We start from the raw sequence: 14554 nt of genomic DNA, 5'->3' as shown, positions 1-14554 counted from the left end.
TTTGTATTTTAAGGCTTCCTTTTACCATCATAAACCTTCCGGTATAACCGCAGTCTAGTCAGCCAGATGATCAAATACATGATTTAGATTAACTTGCACTGTACTTACACTCTCACGTTGATTTGCTGATCTGTCATCGATTATTTGGTCTCTTTTTTTGAATAAACAACTTGTTATGCTAAAATCTTACATTCGTTTACAATATTACAAACAATTGTTCACCCTGGGGGCCATAGACGAAAGAAGCTCACCGGAGATGTTATTATGACATTGAACATAATATTGATTTGTTTATAAATTAATAATTCTTCTTTATGAAATAATTATGTTTAATATGATACAACAGTCATATGTGATGGAACGTTATGTTTTAATTAAAGGGACCTTTTCACAAATTTTGGCATATATTGGAGTTTGTGATTAAATGCTTTATATTGATAAATGTAAACATTTGATCTAAAAAGCACCAGTAAAAAACAAGAATAAAAATTAAAGCAAGAAAAAAGTTACCCTCAACTGGGCTCGAACTGCTGACCCCTGGGGTAAAAGTCTAAGGCTTAGACCACTCGGCCATCCGTGCTCATACAATGAGCAGTGCTCCAGCTAGGATTTGAAAATGGCAGGGGGCTATTTTTTCAAAAGGGCACTTTCGACGTGCAGTTTTTCACCAAAACGGTTCTTTCGATCGCGTGGGCGTATCTGCAATGCTCCCTGTTCCATATTATTGTTAGAATATATTATTCCCGTTATTAATAAACCATGCAAATAAAATGTATACAATGAGGAGTACATAAACTACAAGGTAATAAGAGATTTAGAAATAATCATAATATTAAAATGTAAAAAACAACATTTTTTTAATTAAAGGGCAGGGCGAGGCATCGGAAGGGCAGGGGCGGGGAAGGGAAAGGCGGGGAAGGGAAAGGCGGGGCACCATTCCATTAAGGCCTAGCTGGAGCACTAAATGCGTGACATATTTTATTCTTAATATAAGCAATCCTCGTAATTTCACAAAATAAAACGACAACAATAGAACTCTCAAAATTATTCAATCGTTTCGCGTTGCAACGCTTTATAATTTTCAGGTTTTTAAATCGTCTAAAATGTTCAGTATTACTGTTTCCTTACAAATATCCTAACTGCAACATAATTTGCGAATCAGAAACATTTTTATTTTATTTTGTTAATTACCAAAACGTGAAAAGGTCTTGCTACTGCCTCCTTGGCACTTTTTGCTCCTCCTGCCTCCTACTATATCCACCTCTGTCCTATCAAAACAATTCCCGTATCACTTGTTCTCGTTTACTGTCTGTGAACGTATGGCAGTTTTGTACAGCTCCTTAAAATTCAATGCACGTTCATAAAGACATTCACACCTTTGAAAGTTTTAAACAGTCACCAGAACACTGTCATACAAAATCACCAATGTAGCATGGGTACAGAAATTATTGAAACCTCAAGACGCTTTTAAGTTAAAGTTAATAAAGGTCAATTATTCACTGAATTCACTTGACGTAGCATATATGTTGGTTTCTTTAATGACTTAAAAGGCTTGAGATAAGTGTTCAATATCAAAATGTACCTATTTTCCCAAAAGTAAATTTCCTCTACCAGCTGTCTAAATTGAACCTTGGTAATAAAGTATTGACAGAACTTTTATTCTCAATTTTAAAGTATTTGTCCGAAACAAACACGAATTCCAAATTTTAGTAATAACGACACAATTTTTTCCAATCAAAAGGCCCAACCAAATTTCCCGTATTGGGGAAAACACACTGTATGTGGTGCTTATTGATAAACAGTCATAGTATTATCTGCACCCAGAGGTTGAGCCAGATTTAAACAGTTCAAGCAAGCTAATAAGTTGAATTCAATTCAAACGAGTTATATAACTTTGTAGGTTGTAGGACTTGTAAGGGTATTTCTAGTATTGGTTACAATAAATAAAGTTATACCTGAACTATGGCCTTCTATACGAAGCTATAACTTAGCATCAGCGACGATTTTAAAGCTTTCATATCTTTAAATACTAGAGCCAATAAAGTGCTTTAAGGTTCCGTATGAAACCTATGCACGCTTTTAGCAGTCTTGAAATATTATGTGATGCAAACCATAATGAACAAGTGATGTGTTTGTCAGAAACACAATGCCCCCTTCTGCGCCGCTTTGAAGCAATATATTTGACCTTTGACCTTGAAGGATGACCTTGACCTTGACCTTTCACCACTCAAAATGTGCAACTCCATGAGATACACACGCAAGCCAAATATCAAGTTGCTATCTGAAGCGACATAGAAGTTATGAGCATTTTTCGAAACCTAAATGCAAAACCTCAAAGCAAAGAGTGACGGAAGGACAGACGGACAGACAGACGGACGGACGGTCCGATCACTATACGCCCTGTTTCAGGGCATAAAATATGTATATCAATCAAAAGCACAAAGATCGTATGAATAATATTCATGCTATGTCTCCTATACTATATACTATTTTAATATGTAATTGTACTCCAGAACTTGAACTGTTTGCAAACATCAAGAGGGAACATACACATGATTTGTATTCAGGCTACAACAAATATGTATTCATATTATTGCTATATATCATATGTTAAAAAGCAGGACAGATGTCAAATAAACTGCCATTGCTTAATCATAAATAAAATGATGGCTTTTAAAGTAGACATACCATATATCGTCATTGTCTCCACAAAAGTTTTTCCAATTATCTTTAATTTTAAGTCTTCCCAGCTGTAATAACAAACAAGTTCGAGCATGCAATACGTCTAAACAAATTGAAATATTTCTTTTTATTGCAGACAAGTTGATTGTTACTGTTTACATTGGTATTTTTCACGCATGTGCGCTGACTGGTTGTGGATTGCACTGGTTACAGCAACGTAAAACATATGCATACAGGCAAGGTTTTAGTCAATAAATAAATAAGAAATTCTTAAATGAATATGTCAACGCCTAAATAATAATTCAAAGATATAATATTTAATACCTAAATTGTATGTTCATACATTTCATTCCGTCTTTATAAAATACAACTTGTCATTAGCATCAGAGTAAAGGTATTCTGGAGACTTAACACCGACACTAACAAAATGAAGCTATGCATCAGCCATAACATTTCTCTTATATAAAAAAAACATATTCATACGTGATTATAATCATGAACGGTATGGTTTGTTTAGTGTTTGCTAATTAATTCAATTACTATCATCATGAACAATATATATTCATCATATTATGACACATCCATAAATACATTAATAAAGTTACATTTTAAGAGTACACAAATATTTATTAAAATTATACCATTATGAAATGAACAAAATGAAGCTATGCATCAGCCATAACATTTCTCTTATATAAAAAAAACATATTCATACGTGATTATAATCATGAACGGTATGGTTTGTCTAGTGTTTGCTAATTTCATGAACGATCGAAAGTGTAAGATGTACGTTGCATTAACCATAAAACAAAAACCTTTAAAAAGGCGAAGTTCATCACAACATTTAAATTTTATCTTATTTTCGTTATTTCATTGAATTAGTTTTCTTTTACTTTGAATAACACAATTTGTAAATGTTATTATACAACTGAAAATAATATATTTTTGACACATGTCTTATTGTTTACAATTTGTGTTACTTATGTATTTACAGCGATATTTTCCTCCTTCATAAAGAACATGTAAACTGCAATTTGCAAATCCGGTAAAATGAGAAAATTTCCTTTTGACGTCCGGAAATATCACAATTAAATGATAAGATTTGTCAATTTTGTTTCATAATCGCGTTATCTGCACGTGAGCAAATAAAATCGATCAGTTGTGAGTAACCGCTAGTATATTTCTATGTAAATTAAGCTTAAATTAAACAGTGTGATCGATCAATCTTCCGTGTCCGTTTTAATTTGCTATAAATTTCTCAGGAAAATTTTTAATTTCCTTAACTTGAAAGGAATGCTTTTCTGTAGATGATATAAGTAAGAAACTTAAGAACAAAACCAAATTTAGTAAACGAAGACGACATATTTATGGATGCATGCGGCTGTCAATGGCTTACAGAATACTATAACTGCTGATCACGGCCAACTTGAGACAGTGTCAGCCCTTAAATTACATCATTGAAGATCTCAGTGTATTGACAAATAACACATGTCCGATGACGAGTGTCTATCCCAAATGAAAAATTGAGCTGAAAATTTCGACAAAAGGCACGTGAAAGAATATTCAATTAAAGTAAGTACCAAAATTCCCAATTTGATTATTTCACGAGCCGATTTCATGATTTTCGCGCTTAGGTTTTCAAGTAATTCAATAATTGGGGAAAAATAACTGAAGACAAGCAATTTTTAAGTATTTTTGCTTTACAAGTTTTAATTACTTCACGAATAGACTGCTCAATACCTCCACCAAGAGCAGACATAGAAGTATCATTAATTGTGTTTAATGGCCATGCATTCGTCTGCCACCTGAGGTTTATGACCACCTGTTCTTAGTTTGTAATTGTCTTGACAATTTCTGATAATAACGAGATAATCGTTTTCTGCCGAAAACATAAGTAATTTAACACTAGACTAAAATGCTCAAATGAAGAGTATCAATATCGGTGCAGATAGTTAGAGTAGTCAAGCAACATATTTTAATATGTAAAAAAGGTTGTTGTTATTTTTTTCAGACAAAAACAGATTACAGCTAGTTATTATATGGTGTGTGCATTGAATCGGTATTTCTATAGTTTTTTTTCGTCGTTGTTTTTTTAAGTAAATTAACTTTCATATACTCTTTGAACAATTTCGATTTGAGTGTATGTTTTCCTTTCAAAACTTTGCCGCGATGTTGCGTCAACTATGTACAGAGATCTTCATGGTAGAAACATAAATACCAAACACGCACATTACCACGTTCATTATCGCTCGATTGGTCATTGTCGGCTCGGGTACTACTTACATGTACCCCGGGTACTCTTAAGTATACTTACATGTACCCCGGTTACTGTAAATATACTAAAACGTACCCGGAATTTATAACGCTAAATCGGCCGTTGTCGTCTATTTATTTTTTTAAATTAATTATGTTCACATTTATGTCAAATTTCTGTTAAATGGCCTCAATATTATCGAAACTCATACTCAAAAAGCATGTTTATCCGCTTTTTGTAAAGCGTAGTTTGTTTAAGAGTTATCGGTAACGCGTTTAACGACATCGGATTTTGGGCGGGAATACAACTCGGGTACAGTCATATCGACCAGGTACGGTTAAGTATATTTACCGTACCCGGGGTTCATGTAGGTATACTGTAGAGTACCTGGGGTATATGTAAGTAGAACCCGAGCTGATAATGACCAATCAAGCTTCATTATCAATTAAAACAATAACTAACAAAAATATAATCGTTTAAAACACACAAAAAAATGTTATCGAATAATTGTGAATGTAAACTTTATTAATATGTCAAGTTGTTCGAATTTCTTTTGCCAGCGAGAGGGCGAAGTCTTAATTTTGCAAAAGCACGAGACATAACTCGTAACAGTGAAAGATTCGTTCCAATCAAACTAAAATGCATACATTGTCTCTCGTAACTCTTTTAGAGTGGTTTTGTACATATATATATATATATATATATATATATATATATATATATATATATATATATATATATATATATATATATATATATATATATATATAATGATTTTGTACTGCTTTACTGTGTTTTATGTACAAAAGTGAGACATTAATAAACTATTATGTCTGTCTGTCTGTCTGTGTACAAACACATGTTGCATGTACGTTGAGATAATTAGAGAATGTAAAATTGGTATCTTTTGTAATGGAATTTATCCGACAAGTTGAAGAAAGGTGTACACGGCTAAGCCGCCATTTCGGTATATTTGCTTAGGTAAAACAATTATTAATGTTTGAACAAAACCTTCTGTGTTCTGCTTTAGAGTGTAGCATTTTCAAATATGATTACGTTGGAATAGAGGAATATAGAGGTATTTTGTCTTGTTACTCTGCTTTTGAATGAAATCCTCTAGGACTATTTCGCGCTAACGGGAAAGATCACAAACAATCATTTGTTAGCGTTTCAAAACGAGAAAATTCTTTCTTTTATAAAAGATTTGTTCATAACTAACCACAAAAAGGTCGAGGCCGGATAATGCTAAGTATTTGATGCCGAATACGCCTTTGTTGACCACGGCAAAATGTGCTCAAAGCATAATAAATCCTCATCCCTATCATAATCAGTATTGTTAAAATTAGATTATAATTATATCTTTTTTTTGCAATAATTTAAGACTGAACTTATGATTCATAACACACTTAACTTACAATTCTACAAGATATTCTCAGTTCTAACTTTATTTTTGTAGTTTTTAGTACTTTTTACAAATACTACCTACAGCGTACCTTTACCCACATAAAATTAAATGTAGGGTACGTTATAAAATATATTATAAACCATATGTACATATTAATATGTCCTCATGCCTTTTTCATCTATTATAATAATGTACACATTCTACTTAGTCTATACACACTAGATGATTTTTTTCCCTTCTTTAAGTGTTTTGTATATGTATTTTCCAACACTAAACTGCTACATGTCATTGTAATGTTTATACGATTCTTCACTAACCCATACGCTTAGTCATCGATGAATACTATTACGAATTACTTAGGATATGTGTTGGATGCATTACATGTATTGACATATGTCTGATTGCAAAACAAAAGTGTTATTATTCATATTGTATATAGATGCAATCACGAAATAAAATGTGTTGGAAAAATAGTTTTGTTTGCTTCCATGGTGAGTTAAAATTTTGCACACGACTTTAAAGATACATTTGTTCATGGCCGTCCTCATTTCCACTTTATAATAGTAGTTTAAGCAAGCAATTATGTGTGCAGAGACAAAATTGTCTACATTTCATCACATCAGCACGTAGCTTTTACGTGTTGATCTGAACATTAATGATTTACTTTCATCACAAGTATTCATCATACTAATTTGCAAAATATTAGATCAAATCGATCTCTTGATAATTTGCGAAAACAAAATGGTTTACTGACCGACCATCTGATTGACCAACCAAACAACGGACATTAGCGATGGAATATACACCCAATTCTTCAAAGAGAGGCACATTAAATCCCAACCAACATAATGTTTATGACCAGCTTACCTGAAATAAACATATTAGTTCGCCTTAAGAGGTATTAAGTTTAATACGACAATGCATAACTTATAAGTTCAACAGGATATGTACATTGATCCAGGTATTAATATCCGATAATGACTAAACCGTTAAACATAAATTTCCTCCATGCTAACAAATAACAACATCAGCTGAAAACTTTTCAAATTCCCTTCATAATTGTTTATTGTCCATGAACATAACATAAGCGTTAAAACAAACTAATATCAATTAATAGTGTACTTTCTTGGGAAAGGGCACTGAATAACATACCAAGAAAACGGCTGATATTTTATATGTTATAAACCTTTGCAGTTTATCAATTGCCAGTCAATATTCATTGTTCTACTATATTTATAGACTAAATAACATTAATTCAATTACTATCATCATGAACAATATATATTCAACATATTATGACACATCCATAAATACATTAATAAAGTTACATTTTAAGAGTACACAAATATTTATTAAAATTATACCATTATTCACAGTTTAATTAGGTAAATCAATTTAATCTACCGCTGCTTATTACTGTAATGAAGGGACACAACAATAGAACTTGATAGCTTCAATAGTACTTTAAATTGAACTTAAAATCAGAAAGTTTTAAAAAATGATACAAACTAACATTAACAAAAGTTTTCCATTTCAAGTGACAACACATTCTCAACCGGTCATCATTTAAGTCCCAGCCACATTAGCCAGCTTTTATCTCAAGAGAGAAATCTCAATTAGTCATTTTTGAATAAACAGCGTTATGAAACAGCTTCGATTGAAAAAGAGACAATTATCAGCATGTCATGATATAATACAGAACCCCATGAAAACAGCTTTGATTTCAAAAGATAAAATCCAAAAATGTCAACATTTAATACATAGCTTTGAGTTATAGTCACGAAAACACTCACAGTAAGTAATCACCATTTTATAAAAAAGCTTTTGTTTCAAATGTAGGCGGCCAACTTTGGATTATGTTCATCTTTAATCTGGTAGTCAGTGTCTTGCTCTGTTATTGGAATGGAAAGCAGGTGCCCCCAATAAGAGCCCAATAATCACCTGATCCTTATAGACCCTATACGACAGTGTCTCACCTAAGGTTTCAAATCTTTCTGGGTCTTAACCCATAAAATTGCCAATAGCCTTCTATGTTTTCTGGCTGTTTTGTTCACTGCCATAACATTCATTCATCTTACTTTCTTTTAAATCTTCAAAGTATGCTTTCTTCTCGTTTTTTGCGTGATCAGCATGTTCCCGATGAATTGGCTTTGAATAGTCGCTGGCAGATTTTATGATGGATTTTTCTGGTACTCGAGAAGGAAGTCCGAAACGTTTTGTTTCATCAGCATCAGGTTTCTCATGATGTAAATAATGTTCACTTTCTCTGATAACCAACCTAAGAGACTCTTCGTTGTTTTCAACGTACAATTCATTTTCGTCGTGTGAATTACAGTCATACATCTGATCTTTCCGCTTCTTAAAGCAGAATATCCATGTAAGCATGGCTGTTAAAGAGTACAGCCCTGCTAAACAGCCAGTTGTCAGGGCAGCCAGTTTGGACAGAGTCTGTAGATAGCTTAACAAAAATGGGTAACAACCATCAGTATTTAAAGCAGGGTTTATGTAGGGGAAAGCTTTGGAATACGGCCATCGTGGCGGTCCCAGATGTTTATTGTCACTACCCTGACATATTTGAGTGTTTGAATTTTTTCGGCAACAGCTTTCTGGTACGAAAATAAGGCCCCTATCAGGGTTTTTTTGCAGCCAGGCTGTCTTGCTGTACAGAGCCCACGAATCTGTGTCATTTTCATGGCCTTCCGCGCCGCAACATTGAAATTCAGTTTGCATTGCATCCCAAGCATCTGTCAGTATTTTGGTTTCAATATCAGTTGTCAGTCCATAGCTGGTCAACAGTTTGTCTTTGAAATTGAATCTGTATTCTATGCCACTAAGCTTATCAGCAAAAACAGCTGTAAGAATGCAAGATGTCCCGAATGCGATCGTTGCCAACACAAGTGCACTGGCATAGAAACCAAGACCATTTGTGTTTTCGCGGACGCTACAACACAAGCAGAACGATACAAGAAATCCAACTCCCGCTGCAGATAGTGTAATATACACAATCACCTGCAATAAGTTGTCTCCCAGCATACTTGTAACATCATTAACATTACATCCTGTCAATATCAGCCAAAGACATATTCCGATTATTGCCATGCTTGCAAAAAGCAGGATCATATTCAGTAAATTTAGCAATACATTTATACAGCTGCGTGTCTTCTTTTCAGATGAGGATTCATATGGACGCCCATAGAAACTGTTAAATCGATCAAACATTTCTTCCGGTTTGGAGGACTGTCTGTCCTCCTTTTGTGCTTTAGAATTTTTGTCACTTCTTGGGGACTCTAAAACATTGCTTCGGATAGAATTTACATCAGAATGTTGCCTCAGATTTTCTTTTGGCTGTTGTTTGATGCCATCCGGAAGGTCATTTTGATAAAATTTCGGCTCAATATTTATTTCCATAATTTGATCAAAGGAAGGGCTATGTGCGTTGCGATATACCTCATGAGATGATGACAGGACACCAGTATAATTTGGATTATGCTTAATCTTTTTACAAATATCTGCAACTCTTTCTCTCACATGTTTGGGACTGTCTAGGATCTTCATGACTTCTAGCTGTGAAACAGACACATCGCTATCCGACGTATTGAAATTGTCCTCTGATTCACTGCCACTGACACAATGTATAATTTCCAGTTGTGTAGGTTTTGTTACCAATGCATTTGGTTCGTCTGAATCACTGTCCAATAGAGAACCTTTCACCCCAGTGTCATTTTCTGAGTATCTTTCGGCAATGTCAGGGTTACTTGGGAGTGAGCACACATACTGTGAAACTTTTAAACGGTCATCCTCCTGGTGTGATAATCTGTGAAGGCTTGTTGCATAGCCACTTTCGGAACTTTCATATGATGCATGTTTGTATACGCGTTCATTTTCATTCTGAATAGTTCTGCTCAAAATAGGATCATGTATGTCGATTTCAGCAGTTTGGGTTGCAGACACTGGAAAGCTATCTCTTGGAATGTTAAAAGGCGTTGATTTCGGGTTTTCAACCTTTTTTGAGTTTACAGTTTCATTTGTTGTGTTTTTATTGGGATAAACTTCCAAATAATTTCCATACGGCTTGTGCGTTGATTCATTTGCAAAGTCTATGTCAGGCTGGTAAATTGAACGGCTGTTTTGACACATTTTTCTCGGTGGTGTATAACAGGTTGAGGTGGTGTCTTCCCCATCAGTACTGATACTGGTATCACAACCAGTTTCCTCTTTGCTTCTCGGGAGGCTTTCAATTGGGGCAGATTGCTTGAGTCTGCCATTTTTTGGCGAATTATGTTGACTGGTGCAGTCATAGTATATTGTGTCAGTGGATTGATCTGAATCGTTTGGGTCTGGGTTGAGATTACGATTGTTCATCAGTGGCGCACCATCTCTTGGGCGTTTTGGGCTTTGAGGTATCTCTGTTAATGCTATTGCTTGTGGCAGGGAATGAGATCGCCGTTTTTTATTGTTATCTATTGGAGTCTGCCTAACCGGGCTTGTGGGATTTATATTTTTGTTTAGGTTTGGTGACCTCATTTGATCTGACCGCTCGCTTGGTGCTGATATATGTTCATACTTTTGTGGTGATATGTATGAGTAACTTTGGCTTGTGTCCTCGAAATAGTCAAAGACTTTATCTTTAAGGTCAGTGTTCATTAGGCTCACTATTAACTGCTCATGTGCCTTTTCATCATACATTTTATTATCAAAACTCTTACTGGAAATATTTGGTTGCAGTATTGAGGAGTCCGTATATTCGTGTGTATTTCCTCTGGATCTTGGTGGCAACTGTACACTGGATGTGTCAGAATGTTCACCAAAGCCTGAATTTGTGTCGGATTTTGTTTTTGAAGACCTGCCATCCTTTCCGAAACTGAAGGGAAATGATTTCCTTTGCACCCTTTTCCGCTTGGCTTTTTCAGCATCGTAAAGTCTTTGTCGTCTCAATATAGGTAAAGCAATATCCATATTGGCTGGTTGTGTATGTTCTTCGTTAATGGACATGGATCTTGATATCCTTACGTTTCCTAGACATTGATTGGGCATAGACGAAGTATCGATTGTTTTCCTACGCATGCTTAATGGGTCAGATGCAAAACTTGGCGCCCCTGTCCTTTTCTTTAGAAATGTCATTGCTTCATCCTCTCTATCATCATCTTGAGTTTGAGGTACCATTGACATCCGTTTTTGCAGTTTAGGTCTCTGCCTTTCCTCTTGTTTCTCGTAACTAAGCCCCAGTACACTGACGTCTTTTCGACCATACGGATAACTAAAACTGGACCTCGCCCAATGATTCTTTCTGCGTTCTGACTTCGTCTTTGTCAACTCGGCCAGCAAAGAGCTCTTAGGCATAAGATAGGAATCATGGAAACCATAATTCCCAGCGAGATGCCGATGGTTTTGCCCCAGAAGACCGCTATTTAAATTGGTGCAATAATGGCTGGAATTACCGAAACTTGGTCCACCGAAAGCGAAACCAAATTTCTTGCCATGGCTATTGCCGAAACCTCCGGCTGATTCACTAGCATGGGCAGCAAGCTCCAAGTGGTGCCCAAACATACTGTTACCCAAATATGCCATTGTTTATCGTTTCTCACACAGTACCGTAGATGTGAAATTTCAAAATTACTGAAGTTTGAAGATGTAAACGATTGATTATTTAATAACTGATACATTCGAAAATCAAACTATGATAAACTCGGAAAATTAACATTCATCCTCAATATATTTATTAACGCATATCACATTTTGGGAAGTATTTATGCCAGCAAAGCCAACACTGTAGCATTACTTTTTAACAACCACTTTAAAGAACCGGGTCTGCTTCATCCTCAAAAGACTTGACTTGCTATTAGATTGCAATACTGGATTATCTCTTATCCCACATGTACACCACAACACTGCTTTTAGATGGCAATACTGGATTATCTCTTATCCCACATGTACACCACAACACTGCTTTTAGATGGCAATACTGGATTATATCTTATCCCACATGTACACCACAAAACTGCTTTTAGATTGCAATACTGGATTATATCTTATACCACATGTACACCACAACACTGCTTTTAGATAGCAATACTGGATTATCTCTTATCCCACATGTACACCACAACACTAACTTTGCATGTATAAGAACAGCGGTTCATATAAAGGCATTCCTCTGCAACATTCAAACTGTTGTTCGGCATGTGCCTCTTCAGTTAAATCCACAGTAACAGTGTCAACACTCGATTAAAATCACCATCTCTTCAATAATTTCAAAGCTCAAAAATAAATAAAATCCACATATTTATTTTCTTTATTTTAATATGCTTCTATGATTGATCAAAAGTTAGTAGAATTTGTTATTTTCTTGTTCATTCCATGGAAGTTGCAAATAATTTAAATTTACTTTATGACACAGTTTCCCCACTTCAGTTTTGCATAAGTAAGAAAACATTTCAATCATTTACTCGTCCATGATAATCAGCTTGTTAAAATGATATTTTACATTTGGGATAAAGCTTTTTTTCCAACCTTCTTATCATAGTTTTTCGTTTTCTCTTAAGTGACATTTAACCACGTAAATACTAAAGAATACGCATCTTCAATTAGTCAATGCGCTTTTAGTGTTATATAACAAACCGTTCCTCTATTCTGAAATATGTAGTTTGTATCACGGAGTTTCTTCGCGGTCATTAATAAACACTTTCTGGCCATCAGTTAAATCCCGTTTAAACAATATAGCTTTTATTCACTTAAACTAAGCTTTTGACTTAATTATGTACTTAAATGAATGCTTAGTATCCACTGTCGTGTAAAATAAATTGAAAAATTCATTGGCTCTTGTCAATTATCCTTCAGCTGGTATATAACTCCTCTGTACTTGTTTTGCATAAGATTAATTAGTTTTAACCATTAGCTAGCAAAGTTGTTTATGAAAGCATACTCTAAAAAGAGCAATTAAATGGTAATACCAAGTTTGAACTTGTAACATGTTTATCACTTTCGCATTCGTTTAATCCCCTAGTATTAGTATAAAATCTTTTAATCTTTAAGCTGGAGAAAAGCATGATAAGCACTGTGCAATGTTCTTAAGGTATTTTTTGTTCACCATCTAACTTTTTATGTTGTAGGAATAAATTTGCCTTTCGTCATAAATGACAATGAAATACTTTAAACAATTATGTTGATTCATAAGTTTATTGCATTACACATGAAAACATGTATGCAAGTAAATATCTACTTCAACGTGAGGAAAGGTGAACACCCTTACCAACTTGTTGAACTTCGTATCATTTTTTTAGTAATTGAGCATATGGTTTTTTTTCTTTATTTACTACACATGACCTTAATCTAGGTCTGGATACCAGGTATTAACATGTGAAGTTTCATAATAATATCTCAATCTGTTATCAAGTAATTCAGTTGAAGACCTGTAACCTGTCTCCAGACGTTGATTTATATTATCAAAGTGTTAAATGGATCTTAATTTTAGACATTTCACATTAAAGTTACCAACTTAAGCATATGAGCTCATTATTATATAACGAATAAATGTTATGAGTTAAAGTAATATCCCTTATGCCATGACATAGAAACTAGATAACTAAATAAACTGCCTATTTTGTATGCATCTGCAAATCTCTAAGCGACAAATTTCAAACAAGAGTACATGTAACTAGGTTAATCCAATCTGATGTATAAATATTTTAAGTGAATGAAATCCTGAAGCTTGTTTACCAAAAAAACAACACTTTAATCTACCTATATATTGCATATCTAAATTTATGACTTTAAAATGGCTCCTAATTTTGACAAATTTCAAACCAGAGTTACCAAACTTGGCCAATGGAGTCATTTTAATGTGGGGAATAAATGTTTCAAGTTTATACTGAAATCCTCAAAGCCATTCTTAAGACACTATCCTACTAAAAACTTCAACCTGCATTTAAAGTTCATATCTAAATTTTTAAGATTTAAATGAACTTAAATTTTGACAAATTAAAAACTACCGGAAGTGTTACTAAACTTTGCCTAATGGGTAATTTTGATATGAGAAATGTACGTTTAAGTTTGAAATCCCTTAAGCCATTCCTGAGAAACCAGCCTACCAAAAAAACTTCAACAAATCCCAGATGCTGACATCAACCCCAGCGCCAGTTGAATAGCTTAACTTTCTTTTTTTGAAAAGTTGCACTTAAAAACAGTCGTTAATTATTAACCCAGATTTTAATGTA

The sequence above is a fragment of the Dreissena polymorpha genome, chromosome 3 (genome assembly GCF_020536995.1).
Source record: "Dreissena polymorpha isolate Duluth1 chromosome 3, UMN_Dpol_1.0, whole genome shotgun sequence".
Classification (NCBI taxonomy): Eukaryota; Metazoa; Mollusca; class Bivalvia; order Myida; family Dreissenidae; genus Dreissena; species Dreissena polymorpha.
This window is presented reverse-complemented; position numbering follows the sequence as displayed.